Below are 14,902 nucleotides of genomic sequence, written 5' to 3' on the forward strand. Positions count from 1 at the left end.
CTCTCGTTCTCCTTGCAAACAGCAGCCGCTGTAAATCCAACTATACAACCTTTGAAAATAAAAGGTTTTGCAGAGAACTGAATCAAACTTAAGTTGCATGTTCAAAAAACCCAAAAAAACCACCTGGACTGAGGGGCATGGGGCTACTGAAGCTCAGGAATTATTTCTAGTATGTTATTGCTAGACTAGATCTGTCTAAATGTGCTGCAAAATAGACACCGGCACTTGGAGATGATTGTTCCCTTTAGAAAGCGATGAATTTCCCTGAAAGTGTTTGGAGCTTTTTGGATATTTTTTTTTCCACATTTTTTCTTTCATCTTGGATTTTTCTTTTTTTGTTTTAATGTTGAACTTGTGTCTGTGCTTCATCTGACAGACAAGAGACTGCAGCCCGTTTTCTGCGATGTGAATGTTTGCCACTACCCAAATATGTCTTTGACAAGCTCGATAGTTGTGTATTCATCAGATTTCTACTGCAGCACGTAAATCCAGCACCAATATTACATTTATCTTTTTCTTCCTTTGTTCTTTTTCTGGTTAAAGAGAAGAGTTGTTGTGTAAAGACACGGTGCGCGCATTATAGACACCGTGATGCGGTGGCACTTGTCACGTTTCAGTGAATACAGAAGTGAAGTTAGAAGGAAAATTTTTAGAAACTTTTTTTTTGTTCTTTTTTTCAAACTGGCAGATTTTTTTAAAATGTTAATTAGGTTTTGTTTGTTTGCTGCTACCAAAAGGGATTTACTGATATTCGCTTTAATGAACAGAGTTCTGATGGGGTGGCAAGTGGTCTGGATCATTTAATGGGTTCAGACTGTACCTCCTGAAAGCCTGGAGGCAGGGGTAGCTTTTTATAACTCAGAAGTACTGTCCTTCTACCAAAACATCCTGAATCTCCTTACATTTTTTTTCTTATAAATTCACAGTGTAAAATTGGCATCAACAAACAGAAAATGAGAATATGTACTGCTTTTCAGCAGGGTTCAAGCGAATGTATGTGGCTGCTAATATCTGTCTAGATGAAGCCAATATGCTCATGTTTTGGGTGAGGACTGAAACATCATATGGTATTCACTAGAGACTGTTAGTAAAATTTGGAACTTCTAAAAAAGCCATTTTAAATCATCTCCCTGCTTACAGAAACTGTGATAATTTTACAATTATTCAGTTTGAGGTGCAGGAAGTGGTTCATCTAATTCTTTTTAATAGAAAAGTGCTTCTGCCACCAAGCCACAAATTGACTAACGCTGTTTGACAGTGATAAAGAAGCAATTGCATAGATCATGAAGAATAAACTCATTGCTCACCTTCAAAGAACATCCCTATGAACGGGGCTGGGTGTGTTAGTGGGAAACCTTCTACCAGTAACCACTTTACACCTCAGGCATGGGAAAGCAACCCATTTTGTTCAGGTGGTCAGAAAGTGATAGGGCTACTAATATATATATATATACTATATGTCAGTAAGTCTTACTTTTAAAAATATTCTGATGAGCAGCTGAGTGAGTTCCTAAAACAATTCCAAGTTCTGTTGTGCAATTAGTACTTCTTAATTGCTGCACCTAAACACCTCTTTTGGGATTTTTTTCCCCAGTTCCTGAACTAGTAAATACAGACAAGAGTTAAAAGATAGGACTGCTTAATTTATCTTGAAGAAAAAAAAAATTAACAGGTATTGGTAACAAATAAACTGATTTTAATTTTTCCATTGGGAATTTTGTGACATGATGCAGACACTCTTTGAAATATTGAGACAAGGAAGAGACGTGCAGTTTTCAGCAGAGGATGCAGAGTGCACATGATGGGAGAAGTGTGTCTGCAGCATGCTGTGGCTCCGTCCTAACGTTTCTGTGCACTGGTGACTCAGTACAGCTTGTTGCTTTATTACACTAAAATCGAACTTATTTCATAGCAGTCAGAACAGGAACACATGAGAGCTGGAAAGGACTTCCAGCCATTGATTTGGTGCACTTAATAAGATGCTTTTCAGACAAGTGCAGTAGCTGGTACCTCCTTGCACTTTCCCTGGCCTCCCGTCATCCCCTTCCCATCACGGATATGAGGGACTGTGTGCCAGGACTTCTGAGCCACTGCCTTTGGCTTGCTTGTCAGCTTCATTGCAGAGGGGGTTTTGTTGCTGTTTTGTTTTGACTGCGCTGGGCTTTGTCTTATAGATCAGGATTACAGTTTTGAATAATTCTTACTAGTAATGTCAGAAAAATTTTGTAAAAGCCAGTAAACACGTCTCTTATCTGGCAGTACTGTGTCACACACAACCCAAGTGTTTTTATATTGATGGAATATGTCAGGACAATTTACAAGAAAACCTGAGCCATTCCCTGTCCCTCCAGTCTCCCCAGCTCCCCCCACCCAGAAGGGCAGCAAATGATCTTTTTTTTTTTTCGGGGGGGGGGGGGGGTCTGTGTGTTTCTGGAGAAGGAAAAAAGAAAAGAAAGAAAAAATAAAAGGTCTGAGTTGTAATGTGTCATTAATGGTATGAGGAAGGAACTCAGCGCTTTGCTGGATATGGTTCCCATTTCAGGTCTTTACCCTGGGCTGGTACACCCTTATAACACCATTCATTATCTGTTTCTGTGTTGTGTACTCACGTACTCTTAAGAACAGCAGAGAGATATGCTTTTTTCTGGTAAAATGTTATGTTATGTTATGGTGCAGTAAAAATAATAAGAAAAAGGCACTTAGAGTTTTTGCAGAGTGAGGCTTTGCATTGTAGCAGATCCCCCTTTGGGGAAGAAACTGAATAGTGTTACCAACCTGTAGAAAGACAACAAGGTGAGGAGCCATGGTGGTATGTGGCTGACAAAAAAAAATGAGTAAAGTTTTAATTCGCCTTTAAATGCCTCTTTTTCTGAGATGCTTTTCTTACTCCTCATCTGCAGCTGATACATTGTAGAAATTACTTAGTGTTTGGGAAAGCTTTGCTGGGCTTCAGTCACTTGCAGTGAAATACGTTACTGTGACAATGCACTCCTGGTATTTATCTGTTCCTTTCTCTCCCGACTTCTTTGAAAACACTTTTCCTCTTTGAGATCCGGGTGCTGGAATCAGTGGCAACTCACCAAATGCAAATTTGGAGCTGGAGAATGAAAACAGCATCCTTTACTTGTCGGTAAGGGATTCAGACAGCTTTTAGTGTCCATGATGGTTGTTAATTTAGAGAGAGAGAGAGATGAAGTTTTCACAGGTAAGTGATTTGAAAGGTTAACAACAGAAATAGATCTGGCTGTCGGACCCGTTGTGTCAGAATTACATGCAATATTTCAGTTAAATGAACTGTCATAAAATATTTAGTTTTCTTCATTGTGGCGTGCTGATCCAGAGGAGCTGTAGCTAGTGATGGTACTCTGCTCACTGTACTTCCTGCCCCACGCTTTGGTGCTGCACAGAGTTGTGGGAGGGTTCAGGACTAGTTTGGGAGGGATGATCTAAGCAGTGAAGAATATGGACACCAAGAAACGAGGTGAATAGCTTCTGCAAGACAATGTGCTGCAGAAGGTAAAGTGGTTTGACATTGAACTGACTCAGTGCAAAGTATTTTGTTTCAAGAACATGTGACTGTTTTACCTAAGACATTGAAATTAGAATGCTTCACCCACTCTAAATAGTGTGTTTCAGAACACTGATGGTGAAAAGTAACCCACTACTGAAACATTTCTCATGGGACATTCAATTATTTCCTTCATTCTATTCCTTGTACATCTTATATAATGAAGTTGTAAGGTACCTCTTGTGTTCTGTGCTTATTACAAAAGAGGCAAGTAAAGTGACCTGCGTGGCACCAAGCAGTATATTAGTCAGAAGCTGGGATGACAAGAGCCAGCTAGTAAGCAGGTTTCAGCATAGCAGGAAATTCTGCTTCAAGTGATTGCTCCTACTTCAGATGTGTGATACAGCTGAAAGAAACTAAAGATGCTTTCACCCAAGCAGTGGGTGCTACCATGCAAATGAAGTATGGAATTTTCCACCCCTCTCAGCAACATGCCCGAGCGAGACTGTTGGCCACCGAAGGGATGTGTTCTGCAGCATCCAGTCTTCATGATTTAGGTTTTCTTCCATTTATTGCTTTTCTTTTTAGAATGTGCTTTTCTTCATATTTCAGGAACTTCAAACATCTGGGTAGCTTTATGTTGTTTTTAACATAACTGTATAAACTCTGGCAACTTGAGTGGTCGGATTTTCTTTTGTTGGCAGAGCCTGTACTGATTAGGGCAGTAGCACGTCCCTTACATATCCACTGCAGGCAACAGAAAAAGTTCCATCAGTTGTCTTCTGGGAAGTCAACCAGCTACCCTTTGTGCGGGTTGATCTGCTCTAACCCAGCATAACCCCTGTGTACTGCACCATCCAGATTCATTTTTGGAAAAGAATAATATCAGGGTTGGAACCAGGTTTGGAAGTTTCATCTCATCTCAGGATGATCCTGAGAAAAAGATTTTTACTTTCATTGTCTTGTCCTTTGTGAACTGAGACATTGGCTCGCAGAGGTGCCCTCTTCTCAACAACCAAGTGAGAAAGTATTGAAAAAGGGAGACCCCAGACCTATTAAATTTAAACCACAATACACCCACCATCTTTGGAAAGCATAATCTGGGTGGGAAAATCTTGTCCTCTCTGCATGGCCGGTCAACTCATTCTCCTTGCTTGGACACTTCCTCAGACCCTCATCAGTTTTATTATTGCTCCCATTCACCTCTGTCAGCTTCTGAGAACTTGGACAGTTTTCTATGCAGTGTGCTGTCCATCTCAGAAATCCAGAGATCCCTGAAAGAAGCCTGGAGAGTAGACTGGGACAGTAACCAAAGTTCAGTTCCTCATTTTTACCTTCGTATTCACTGTCCTCCAAAGGGAATGAAAGTGCCTTGTCTTCCCCTAAAAAGGAGATAAAAATTTAGAGAAGAGACTGTGATACTTTGGTACTGAAGGTTGTGTTCCACAAAATCCTAAACAGAATGGGACTTAGACACCTTGCCAGAAGTCAGCCCTTCTCAAAACTACTGCCTGAATCCTTCCTTTCCTATGGTCATCAAACAGGATTTACAGATCTTTTCTCTCAGAGGTCAGGTTTTTTTTGTTTTGTTTGGGTTGGGTGTTTTTGAAACACAAAGCATCTCGCTTTAAGTGTCTCTTGTGGAGGTTTGGTTTTATTCTGAAGTCCTATGTAGGTTGCCGGAAGAAAAGTATTCTCAGGAGGGGTATCCTCATCCATCTCTTCTTGTAACTTTATTGATCAAGTCTGTCCTTCAACTAGCCTGGACACTTTAACCGTGTTCCACTTTCTGCATAATACTTTCTGACACGCTAACATCATGGTAGGAATCTAGGTATGTACTTTGTAACTCTGTCTTGGACTTAGTGAAAGTCATTAAACTTCAGATACTTGGGGAAAAGTGTTTTGGTCCCAACGTACTGATGTTTTGCAGTGCAATATCAGAAGTTGTACTGCAGGGTCCCTAGAAATACAAAAAAGAGCCTTGCAATGGCTGGTAGTTAATCTCATTCCTTCCCTTTCTTGGTCAGATGTAGCTAGACCATCTAAAAACAAATCTTATATGTGCATTTTGTGTACTTGTACACAGGGCTTCAAACCTTCCGGTACTCATGTGCATCATGTTCATAGAGTGCTGATGAGTCTCTGGAGCCATGGATGTGGGCTGAGAACACTATTTGCCCCTGAAGCAAAACGTCTATTGAAAAGCTCATTTAGGGCTTCAGGACTTGACTTTAAGTATATAGATCTTGCCTTGGTACTGTCAGAGAGCCTGGAACAGCTGTGCTTGGAGTTTTAAATGAAACAAAACAAGAAATGATCCTTCATAATCTTGTGGTGCAGGGGAATAAATAAGTGGAGGCTTGAAGCTGCCACTTCTCCTACCAGGACTTTATATCTGAAGGTTATTTCAGAAAGTGTTTCCATTTTATCACTAGATATTTTTGCTTTTTTCTGTTCCTTGTTCCTTCCCTCACCCTCCTCCTCACCTGAGGGACAGACATATATGAATAGTATCATTCATAAGTGTTTCGCCGGAATTCATTGAGCGAGGCTGAAGGTTTCATTATTCTTTAAGGGTGCATTAATGAAACTACTGTACGCTTGGGTTTTTTAATACTATATGAATTATTCTGACAGTCAGTTTGCAAAGCCAACATATCAATCATTAAATTAAAAATGTAGTAATACAAATTAGCGTGATTCAGGAGCTGTAGAACATGTGGAACAATATGCTCTCTGTTTGGAAACTAATACAGATCTGTCCCTCAAATGAGAAAAGATAGCAAGCAGGGAAACGCAAAATATTTATGCAGCACTCCATAAAAACACCTGTTTCCCTGTGTTAGACACCATTATGCATGTTTCGTCCAGATATATTTTTGCAAATATCATAGCAATCTTTAATGATCAGCTGCAGTGTTTGTTTGCAGGAGAAGGTGTCATTTGCGAATTGCCTGACGCGGTGCTTACATCTAAGGAGGAGGCAGCGGCAGCACAGAGAAATCAAAACAGGTCTCCCCACAGTTGCTGCTTTTGTTTGCATGACAGAAGATGCAAACAAAATATTTTGCGAAAAGCACGTTGCTAACTCACCACTTCATGAAGTAATGCCTCACAGAAGGTTGCATCAGTCCTGCAAGCTTAATCTAGCCTGCCCTTGTGGCTTCTGGGGCTCTGGGGAGAGATACTGTATCTGCTTCAGGTGAAGAGAGAGAAATTATTTTACCCTTAATAAATGTGAGAGACTAGATGAAGTACTCAGGACAGCTTGCTTTTTCACTTCCTTGAGCAGAAAGTTCTTTTTAAGCATCTTTTTTTCCTTCCTCTGCTGATTCTGTGAAAACTGTATGGCTGTGAATAACATGTTGGATGTTTGAAGTAGTCCGGTGAATGTGAGATAATGAAGTTGTGGCTAAGGTGCAGGACATTTTCAATGGCAAGCCTTTGCCTGTGGATTTTTCTCCTTCCTGAATTATTTTTCAGCCAAGCTGCTTTAAAGCAGCTTGCCTACACTTACAGATAAAACCATGCTATGCATAGCTAGGTCTGATGTGCTTATCCAGTACAGTATGCTTACCCCAGTTGTGTCCGCATAGCATTCGTCCTAGCACATCCCGCGTCAGCCTGGGTGCCTGTCAGCAATAATCGTGTAGAGCAGCAAAGCCTGTATCACAGTCCTGGCCATGCCGGCTGCCGCGCTCGCTGGGGCTGGAACTGGGAGCAGTTTCCATACGGTACCACCCTTTTTAATATGTGCTCCTCAGTGAAATTCCTGTCTTAATTCTATCACAAGCTCAATGAGGAATGCCAACAGAAGAAAAGAGACATTAAAAAAAAATCCCACCAACCCTGTTCACAGCCAGGACACGTTACTGATCCATTATAGACCCACCGCTTGCATCACACCAGGAAACATGGTGTGTGTGACCTGTGCGGGTTCAGCTGTCTAGAACCTTCTGAACTTGTTAAAAATATCTGCAGTCTTAAGATATGAGATGCAATTTATTATTCAGGCTTTCTGTTAACCACAGATTTAAAATCCCTGGTTATTTCTCATCTCTGCCCCTTTTGGGGCTGTGATTTTGATGCTGCCAGTGAGGGTTGCCGAGGTAAAAGCTGTTTGTTCTTGTTTGCACCTTCTATGTGCTATATAAGATGCATGAAATACCACAGTGGTGGAATAAAGGCAATAATCGTTTCTAATAACAAAGCTGTTCTGAAAGGGAAGACCTAGATTCCTTACCACGATAGTGCGCTGAAGTATTTGCATAGTAACTGGGCTATAATTACAGATTCATCTCCTTTATGTCTCTTAGCTCTCAGGCTTAAGTAACCAGATCTTTAAAGCAGTCGCTGTTTTTCCTGGGAGGCTGGGTGTCAGGCAGCATATGTTGAGGCTGTGTGCAGGGGTACACTGACTGTGAGTAATGAGTGTTGATAAACTGTGTAGTGAAGCTGGCTGAAAATCAGGCTTTGTCCAGTGTTGTGGGGGGCTTTGGTAGTTCAGAAACGTTTCCATTTTCAGGCAGTGGAATATATTGTTGGGATTCCTCAGACATTTAAATTTCTGAGATAAAAATCAGCTGAATTTTGACACTTTTAATTTTGCAAATTTGATGCTGGGATTTTCCATTGGCTTTAGATTTTATTAGTTTTACAAATCTACATTGTCTATTGAAAGTATACCAACACAACAGCTGAAACTTTCAAATTTTGCCTTATTTAAAAATCATTAAGATCAGCTGTTACTTAGACAACTGTGATGAAACCTGTCCTCTAGATGGGTGTACGATCCCAGAGCTCAGCCCTGTGACACAAAGAGCTTGCCCCAGCACTGTGGTGCAGTGAACACTGACAATCTCGCACTTGTGATACAGAAGGTGTTGCCAAGCAGTGCTGCTGCACAGACCTTTTCAGGTGGTTCTTATTGGTGTACTGGTAAATTTTTAGTCCTGCTAGCAAAAGAAATAAATCTATTAACTTTTGGCTACAGAATATTCTGGATAAAAGTAGTCAGGCAAACTGGGTATTTGCCCCAACTCAACTTAAGCTCTGTCCTGGATCTGAAGTGGCTCCTTGAGAACTCAGAGCTGCTTGGGAGCTGGAAATCCCTGGATATGAGATTGTTTGGGGGATTTTTGGTGTAGGAGAGTATTTGCAGCCTCTGTGTCACTAATTTCATTCTCCCAGAGAAACCGACCTGCAAAGCTCAGATATTTTTCCCACTCTGCAGAGAGATTCCTCAGAAAAAGGGGCTGTAGTATGAACCCAAGAGGCAGAAATTCTGTGTCAAGGTGACTGCGAGGGTAGTTCTTTCCTTTTAGGTGTATGCCAGAACATGAACATCCTCTCTGGAGACACCAAGAGCATTTTTGTTTCCTCCTTATAGTCTGAAGTTGTTTGTGCATTTGTAAGCGGTGCAGAGCTTGGTCACAAAGGGGACTCTGTGCTGCTGCACTGTCTGTGCCTGATACATTTTAAAATATCCCTAGATCTAGTTGCTTCCTGCATCTGAAAAGTTTGCATTTCCTTACTTTGTATAAATTCGTTATTGCCACATTAGAGGAAAAGCATTATACCTTTACTTCTTTGTCTCTAGACACCAGTTGTCTGCCTGTCTCCTTCAGCCTGTTATCAGGGCAAATAGCCTCTCTCCCTGTTGTGTGGTTGGTTATTGATTATCTGTTCACTCCTGCCCATCACAAACTTGACTTTTTCACAGGTGAGCTGAGATGATGTTGGCAGGTCTCAGATACTCAGCATGCTTCCCTCCTTGAGAGGGGGAATTCCCCTGGAAGCAGAAATCATGTGTGGTTGCTGTGGTTTAGCTCCAAGATTGAATTCATCTTCATCATATTTTTTTTCCAGTGTAGACTTGGTGGTACCAGCTTTGATTCCATCTCATCTGTTGTAGGGTAATATTCACTGCTAGAAAGTTGTGAAATAGCTAACCTTTATAGCTTATGGTTTGAAGTAAGGGTGATTTTCACAATATCATAAGCACTGAAGAGCCAAAAAAGTGAGATGTTCACTTGATAGATCTGCTCCATATTTGGGATGGAGCAGGTGGAGGTGTCTGTTCTGTGTATTGTGGCTGTAGCTTAAATAGAAGGTTTGCCATATGTAACAAGAAATATAGGAAAAAATGTGAAATATTTTGAATCTAAGAACCATTTTAAAAAGATGAAAAGCTTTAAAAATTACTAATTAAACAATGCTGGAAACCAATGCCACAGAATTTAAGAGGTGTATATTTTTTCCTGCTTCAAAGAAGGCAAAGAATACCCAGGAACCTATAGTGAAATTGGTCTGATATTGATTCCATGCAAAATAACAAACAATTCAGGAGTTCATCAGCAAGGCTTGGCAGCTGAAAATTTAATTAAGACTAGCATAGTTATTTGGAAATACAGACTTTGTCAGACACTTAGTGTCTTTTTTTTGTGTGTGTGGATTATGGGCAGTTTGATAAAGGCAAATTAACTGCCATTGTGTGCTTGAACTCCAGAACTTAATACCCTGTGACATTTTGATTTAAAAGCTCAGGTTTAACTGTGTGTCTTTTTAAAAAGTTGATTCATTGGTAAATCTGAAAAGATAGTTGTGAAGAGAGAAAGGTCAGCGAGCAGGACACTTTCGGTAGGGTCAGGAAGGGACTGAGCTGTGCTCTAACATTTAATATTATTATTGGTGATTTTAGTTGTTACTGTAATTTTAGTTGTTACTGTAATATTTTTGCAAAGCTTGAAGGCTTTTCAAATATTGGAGGAGTACTAAGAAAAGAGAAGACAAGTTGCTTTCATGGAGTTATCCAATCACAATCACAAAGGTCTGTCTTTAATAAAACCAGCACAAGGCAACTTGTCTGGGAACAAGACTCTGCAGACCTGATGTTTTTGAACATACTCCAGTGAGGTTTGGGGGCTGCCATAAGACAGCCACTAAACAAGAGCTCTCCATACAGTGATGTGGCTGAAAGGAAACAAGGTCTTTTAAAAAAATGAAGAAAATGTTTAAAATGTAATTCTGGAAGTGATCTTGCTCCTGGGTACAGCCTTACCAAGACTGTCACTTGAGTTTTTGTGCCTTGTTCTGGTGTCAGAGCTTCAAGGGATACAAAAATACTGAGCAGAGTTTTTTTAATGGGTTAGAAATGTTCCCAGGATTGGAGGGGAAGTTTACATTCAGTTTATCAGCCAGTTAATTTAAGAAGAGGCTGAGAAATTTCATGGCAGTAGTATGGAATTAGATAAGAAAAGGAAGTAGAGGTGGGATACGAAGATGATGGACCAGTGCCTGGACGTGGCAGGCATGTTCTCTTTTTATATCACAGTCATATTGCTAGTGCCAACTGGCTACAAGATTTGGATTGCAATACCTTTTTTTCCACTACTTTCTGATTATTGGACCTTAGGGAATTTTTGCCTTTTTCTATGGCATGGGCATATTCCATCTGTTGGGACCATGTCTACCTCTTCGTCTTGAGCCTCAGTCTCTCTTTTAATTATTGTGCACATTATAGTAAATTTAGCACTGAAGATGGTGGGCTGGGCAAAACTTAATAACCTGAAATGCACAGAAGAGCAAGCAAAACACATGGTATAGCATGTGGTTCTGCAAAGGCTTAGATTCTGTAAAACCCAGAAAGATCTCCCCTGGTAATGCACCACAGGGAACTGAATAATTGTGTGACTTGCATCACTTGGCAGCACTAAAAATGGATACGTTTTGTGCAGTTCAGTCTGAATCATCTGGATCCATCCCTGTTGTAAAGACATTAACTTCTATGCCCTTGTATTTTGGATTCTGTGTTACATGAAAGCCCAGACCAGACATTTTCAGAAGTCCATCCCAGCTGAATTAATCTCAGAGTTTGGCATGCCTTTGAATGATGTGGAAGTAACATATAGTATAGCAGCCCTGGAACTGATTTCATATTTACATAGCAGGGAATTCAATATAAAAGAGAGTAGGTTTGAACAAGATGGAAAAAGAAGCCCTTTAATACATATGCCGTATGCCATTTCATATGCCATTAGTGTCATTTCAAACTCCTTCAGATAGCTCTGAAATAGTTAGTTTCAAGAACTATCTGCAAGGATGTGAGCTCAGATCCCTCAAGAGATACAGCATGGCCTTCATCTGAGCTGGTCAACTTTCAGTTGCAGAGTGCACTTGCTGGATGGGCTACCTCTGTTTAAGATGAGTTGTGTGATGCAGGCATGAGGCACTTTGATGTCAAGAACTATTATCTTTCATTTGAGGATATCAAAGCGTCTAGATTACATTAATAGAGTCTTCTTGATCTAATGAGGAGAATGGAGAGGCAATGGATAATAATATTTCAACATCAGAAAAAAAAATGAAGCAAGGTAGGTTCATCAGCTGTTGAGTGCTTTAGTAGCGTAAAACATACTTAGCTGATTTTTATGGTATTGCAGCAGAAGCACGAGCAAAGAATAGATTTAGTGTGTGTAGACGGTAGCCAGCCCATACAGCTTTTAGTGCTTTGTGCCAAAAATGCACTTTGAGAACATCTCAGTAGGAATATAAACAATAGGCTACTACAATGGTAAGTACCATGCATTTCCAAATTAGTACTCACACCAAAGGATACGTGTATTTAGCTGATAGACGACAGCAGTTCCAGTGGATAAGCAAATAATATTTTTGGGGGGGAGGATGGGGACACGACACAGAAATGAACTAAGTACAGTGGTTACATATATTAATGACTGAACTGACTGGCATGTGATAACATGGTGCTATTAATGTGTCTCAACACAAATTTAATACTACAATAAAATGGTAATTCAGAAAAAAACCCTGCATTTAAACAACATTAAGGACAATGAATAAAGCCCACAAAAGCAAGAGATTTTTAGAGTGAAGGCAGGGAGGCTGTAATTAGCTACACGTAGGCAGTGCAGCAAAACAATGTGCAGCAGGTAGCATTTTTCCTGGTTATCCTCCTTCCATCAAATGCATTAAAATTTCAACAGTAGTAGAACATGCAAATGACCTAGGATGTACTTGAAACTGTAAATTTGACTCTGCTCACATTTGTAGTTTGAATCTCAACTGGAAGCATTATAGGTTTTCAGGTTTGTTTTGAAGTACAAAAAAATACCCTCTTTATCTTCTGTGTGTTTTATTTCCCTTTTTGTTGTGTCTAGGGAAGATGACAAGATTAAATCCTCCTCATTGAAAGGATTTAATTGTGAATGTATTTAATTACTTCCTATCAACTGACCCATGTGCAAAGGTTTTCTCAGCCAGGATAATGCAATCTCAAAACAGGGCATGCTGAAACTTCCATCTCTGGAAGAACTGCGATTATGAACAGCACGCCATGCTACCACAGATCAAAAGCATTCTTGATGCACAGCCCAAATATTTGTCTCTTAGGTTAGATCATGCATTTTCCTTTTTTCTGTGTGTGTTTTTAAATCTGAGAAAGGGACCAGCAAATGCCAGTTGCTAGGATCTGTCAGATCTTGTGTCAACACCTGTTTTCTCAGGAGAAAAAACCCAGCCACTGTAATTAGAAGCTTGAAAATTAAATATTTGCAAAACAGTCCATTCCTACTGTTTAATTGAGAAAATAATTCAGATCTCGAGGAACACACCAGTGCCCTGCTCATTAGATCATGATGCCTCCATGTGATTTGTCTTGGTTGTTTGCTTCTTTATAGTTGTGGGATCAGCTAACGTTCATCATAATATATTCTTATTTCTCACAGAAAGCAGAATATATAATCTATTTTTGTGGATCAGACAGGTGGAATTCAAAATGTGTCCCTCTCCAGCAGTTTGTAGAGGATTATAACCTAACATTGCTACAAGCAAATACGGTTAGTTCTTGAGGTCAGGCAACAGTAACTTATATTGCATTGCTGCTGGCGTTTGGGTAGTTCCTTACAGCATTTATTATTCTGCACCTCTCCGTAGTCTCTTACTGTTCACTACACTTAAAACAGTACAAACTTCTACCTGAAATGATAGTGTACTTGTATAATACTCCTTCGAGTCTCTTGAGTTGTTCTTCTGCAAGCAGATAGGTATTATTTTTTTAATTCTACAAACCTGAACACCAACCACTATTGGTAACTACACCCTGGTTTCTCTGGACAGCTTTCTGGAACTTGGGTGCAAGTAAGGCACTAGCACAAGTTCTGGAGAGAAAATAGTATTTGCTCTTGGAAATTACTGAGTCCAACATTGGTAAGAGGGATCCGGAAATGTGGTGGAAGTGTTGCAGCTGTGGGTCAGTGTTCAGTCCATTTGATCAGACTCCAAAGGCATGTGGTGCAACTGCCGGGTACGCATCACTGGCTGCCCCACTCCTCAGACCATCACTGCTGTGCGGGGCTGGATGTCAACACAGCTATAGCTGCACACAGTGATACCCTGTATAGTGAGAGCATCACTATACTTAACCCCTACACAGTTCTCTGGTTTTCGAAGCCACTGCTTTTGGTTTATGTCTTATTTAGTTTCACCTCCTTACTTCCCCTTCTACAGGAGTGAACTTGGGTGTTTCACTTCAGTGCAGTATAGAAAAGCAGACAGATGCTGCTTCCCTTCATGTGCAAATCTCCCAGGTACCTGGCTTAGAAAGCACTGTAAATAAATAGCCATTGACTTTTCAGAAGCAGTCAATGTTAGTGTAGTTCTTCTCCTGAAGTCAGTGATGCTCTTACTAAAGACTGAGTACAATGGTAATCCTATTTGGGAGAAATACAGTAATATTCTGGACTACACCTGTCTCTTCCCCTTCCCCAAATCCTTAAACTAATTAGAAATGTGAAATTCCAAGTTTTAAACCTGCATGGTGTGTTTTCAGCTTTATCAAGATGTGGTAATCAGAATAAGTCTTTGTTACTCAGTATTAACAATTAATATAAAAGTTATTGTTCAACAATTAAGAAGTAACAGGTTTTTCTCAGGGAAAAGGCCTGCCTATGCTTGTGAGCTTCCACTTGTGCCAGTGGCGATGTTTGGATGCAGTGTGATTTCCTGGGTTTCAACAGTTAGTGCAACACTGATTGCCAATACAAGTACTGTTCTGCAATGTCTTTTACAGGGCATTGAAATCTCTTCACAAGGGTCAGAGTCTTCCTTCCAGGTATGCCTGTGAAGTTCTTGCCTAAGTGAGCGCTGGTGTCTAACTTCCTCTGGAGTTTTGCATCAATGCCCCAGCTTACCAGCTCAGTAAAGCTTTTTCAGAAATGTGTATGTGAGAGAAAGGTTTGGTTTGAAGACTGTTCTATTCAGAATAAATGGTAGGTGGCTTTGATGAGGGCAGCCTGCTTAGCTGCAGTTGTATTATGCTTTACTTTTTTTATTTCTGAAAGAAAATAAGACTATTTGAATTAAAATGCTCCCATC

Source organism: Gallinula chloropus (assembly GCF_964237585.1).
Source record: "Gallinula chloropus genome assembly, chromosome: 11".
In the NCBI taxonomy this organism is placed as follows: Eukaryota; Metazoa; Chordata; class Aves; order Gruiformes; family Rallidae; genus Gallinula; species Gallinula chloropus.